The sequence below is a fragment of the Triticum dicoccoides genome, chromosome 5A, assembly GCF_002162155.2.
Source record: "Triticum dicoccoides isolate Atlit2015 ecotype Zavitan chromosome 5A, WEW_v2.0, whole genome shotgun sequence".
NCBI classification, from domain to species: domain Eukaryota; kingdom Viridiplantae; phylum Streptophyta; class Magnoliopsida; order Poales; family Poaceae; genus Triticum; species Triticum dicoccoides.
The window spans coordinates 662,833,626-662,837,636 of record NC_041388.1 but is presented as its reverse complement, the minus strand read 5'-3'; the positions used below and the strand labels follow the sequence as shown (position 1 = coordinate 662,837,636).

The 4,011-nt window shown below is 41.8% G+C and overlaps 1 pseudogene; it reads left to right on the top strand.

Moving 5' to 3' along the window:
• The first annotated feature begins 3,231 nt into the window (after positions 1-3,231).
• The window catches only part of LOC119300372, a 14,942-nt pseudogene continuing 14,162 nt past the window's right edge, over positions 3,232-4,011 (top strand).

Sequence of the window (4,011 nt, the reverse complement as noted above, 5' to 3'; positions counted from 1 at the left end):
GATTGTTTTGAGAAAGTGTTGTCATCCAAGATTTATTATTATTGCTCGCTAGTTGATTATGCCATTGATTTGAGTAAACATGAGACCTAAATGTTATTGTGAATATGGTTAGTTCATAATCTTTGCTGAAAACTTGAATGGTGGCTTTACATATTTACAACAACAAGAGCAAACAGAGTTTGTAAAAGGTTTTCTTTATCACTTTCAGTTTATCAACTAAATTGCTTGAGGACAAGCAAATGTTTAAGCATGGGAAGTTGATACGTCTCCATCGTATCTACTTTTCCGAACACTTTTGCACTTGTTTTGGACTCTAACTTGCATGATTTGAATGGAACTAACCCGAACTGGCGTTATTGTCAGCAGAATTGCCATGGTGTTATTTTTGTGCAGAAATAAAAGTTCTTGGAATGACCTGAAAATCAACGGAGATTATTTTTGGAATATATAAAAAATACTGGCAAAAGAATCAAGGCCTGGGGGACCACACCCTGTCCTCGAGGGTGGGGGCGCCTACCGCCCTGGGCGCGCCCCCCTGCCTCGTGGGCCCCCTGGTGCTCCTTCGACCTCAACTCCAAATCTATACATTCACTTTCAGAGAGAGAAAAATAAAGGAGAAGGATTCATCGCGTTTTACGATACAGAGCCGCCGCCAAGCCCTAAAACCTCTCAGGAGGGCTGATCTGGAGTCCATTCGGGGCTCCGGAGAGGGGAATCCGCCGCCATCGTCATCATCAACCATCCTCCATCACCAATTTCATGATGCTCACCGCCGTGCGTGAGTAATTCCATTGTAGGCTTGCTGGACGGTGATGGGTTGGATGAGATTTATCATGTAATCGAGTTAGTTTTGTTAGGGTTTGATCCCTAGTATCCACTATGTTCTGAGATTGATATTGCTATGACTTTGCTATGCTTAATGCTTGTCACAAGGGCCCGATTGCCATGATTTTAGATTTGAACCTATTATGTTTTCATGAATATATGTGAGTTCTTGATCCTATCTTGCAAGTCTATAGTCACTTATTATGTGTTATGATCCGTTAACCCCGAAGTGACAATAATCGGGATACTTACCGGTGATGACCGTAGTTTGAGGAGTTCATATATTCATTAAGTGTTAATGCTTTGGTTCATTACTCTATTAAAAGGAGGCCTTAATATCCCTTATTTTCCAATAGGACCCCGCTGTCACGGGAGGGTAGGACAAAAGATGCCATGCAAGTTCTTTTCCATATGCACGTATGACTATATTCGGAATACATGCCTACATTACATTGATAAACTGGAGCTAGTTCTGTGTCACCCTATGTTATAACTATTGCATGAGGAATCGCATCCGACATAATTATCCATCACTGATCCATTGCCTACGAGCTTTTCACATATTGTTCTTCGCTTATTTACTTTTCCGTTGCTACTGTTACAATCACTATAAAACCAAAACTGCTACTGTTACTTTTGCCACCATTATCACTACTATCATACTCCCTCTGTTTCGAATTACTTGTCGCGGGTATGGATGTATCTAGATGTATTTTAGTTCTATATACATCCATTTTTGCGACGAGTAATTTGGAACGGAGGGAGTATTACTTTGCTACTAAATACTTTGTTGCAGATATTAAGTTTCCAAGTGTGATTAAATTGACAACTTAGCTGCTAATACTTGAGAATATTCTTTGGCTCCCCTTGTGTTGAATCAATAAATTTGGGTTGAATAATCTACCCTCAAAAATTGTTGTGATCCCCTATAGTTGTGGGTTATCATCAGCAAGGGCGGAAGAGACCCGCCGCCGCTCCGGCTGCTCCGGCGCGTCGTACTCGTTCTCCTCCGCCTCGTAAGCAAGCAAAGAAGACAGCCGCAGCCGCTCCGTCTGCTCCGGCATCTAGCAGTACAGCCAGAGGCGGGAGGCAATTCAGATTCAGTCCATCTCTAAAGACTCTAGGGAAGTTACCATACGAGAGGTCCGTGTAGGAAAACAAGAAGATCGTGGAAGCTGAAGTGAGGGACTTCTTTGAAGCGGTGAAAGCAAAGAAACATCCACCTCCGGAGGAGAAGATAGATCCGGTGAAAGCAAAGCGCACACTCGATGCCCTGAAGAAACCACCACCGTCTCCATCGAAAACCAACTATGAGCGCATTATTGGAAAGTCATTTATCGAAGCGGAGCGGTCGGGAAGTACTATCAGTGATCGAAGGTTAGCAGAACAACGAGCTGGGAAAAAAATTGCCCAGCTCGGCGAACAAGCGAACCAATCGTGCCCCCCGCTCAAGGTGTCTAGCGATATCGTCGCTAATGATCCGAGGATGGTGCCCGGTTATACCAATCTTGGAGATTACCTGCCCGACGATGCAAATTTTTATATAATGGAGGTGGACAAACACAAATACCAGTACGGGAAGCCTCTCATCAGAGATGGAACTACTCTGACAACGATGATGCGAAGATTCCATGATTGGTACATGAAAACATGCAGCGAGTCTGGGGGGAAGGATACTTTGACGCTGAGAGTTAAAGAGGAGCACGACCTCGTTGGAATTGAACTGTTGTTTGTTTCATTTGAGGAGTTCTTCCAGTGGTTCAATCAAAAGGCCCTCGATAAATTAACGGTCACTTGCTACTGTCTGTAAGTACTACTTCTATCATTAAGTCTCTATATATATAGCTTAGCTCTTTCATTGCATGTATACATAGTTATCCTCACAATATTATGCAGATTGAAGATCGTCGAATGCAGAAAAGCAAAAATCTATGATATTGGGTTCACTAACACAAATCTCATAGATGAATATACAGTTAAATTTGATGCCAAAGAAACCGAGGCCAACTTTCTCAAATCGTTGCTTCAAAATCAAAACAAAGATAAAATACTCTTTCCTTACAACTTCAAGTGAGTGTTACTGTCTTGTGCATATTCGATTTCCCTTATTACTCGAGGTTATAGTAATGTAATTGATGAGTTATGCATGCGTGCGCAGCTTCCACTATATTCTCCTAGAGATTAAGTTTGAGCAGGGACTAGTAACCGTCTTAGACTCGAGACGAAAATCTCCCGAGACCTATGCGGACATGACTAAAATGCTCAAGAAGTAAGTTCAGTCGATCATTATCGCACCATATCGCCAACTTTTTGTTCATTTCCTGATATCAAGTAATTGTTTTCTTTGTCTCACAGGGTTTGGAAAGTATTCATCGCACAAGCTCCGGGACTGTCGGGGAAGCTGCGATGGACATACCCGAAAGTAAGTAGTACTAGCTAGCTAGTTCCGCGCACCTCGATCCCGTTGATTCTAGCTACTTTCATCAATGCCATTTATAATGCTTCATTATCAGTTTATTGACCTCTATTTCTCGTATAGTGCTTGTGGCAGGAACAAGGGAATGATTACTGTGGATACTACGTTTGCGAGTTCATCTACAACGCGACTTGCAAAAAAAACCAGGGCTACTCTAAAAGACAATTTGATTTGTGTAAGCAATAATATTCACAGTTTCATTATATTACCATCATTTGTGTTAAGTTTCATTCATATATATGTATTGACTCCCTTCTTCAAATTAGATGTGGCAGGTGCGGGATGAACTCCTACCACATGATCGCATCAAAGCAATTCAAGAGGAATTGGCGGGATTCTTTCTTGACCGCGTCATCAATAAAGCCGGAGAATACCATCTGGAAGCTGAGTTAATTAGGGGATTATATTATAAGAGATCTTAATATTGTATATATGTAGCCAGTAGCGCCGGATAGATGTACGAGAACTTATTGTTCGACCAATCTCTCGGACAATGAGAGGTCGATATCACTTCTCTCTGTATGAATATGTTCATGACGAACTTCTGTACTTAATGGTTTCCTTCATTTGCTTACTAGCTAGCGTGTCGAGGGCCTCTCTATACGTATAGTACGTAGCGTCGACCAAGCACGAAGATAAGAGAGGACACTTCTCTCTATTAATTAATTAGCTACCTAACACAATATATGAAACCCCCAAAATTAACCATA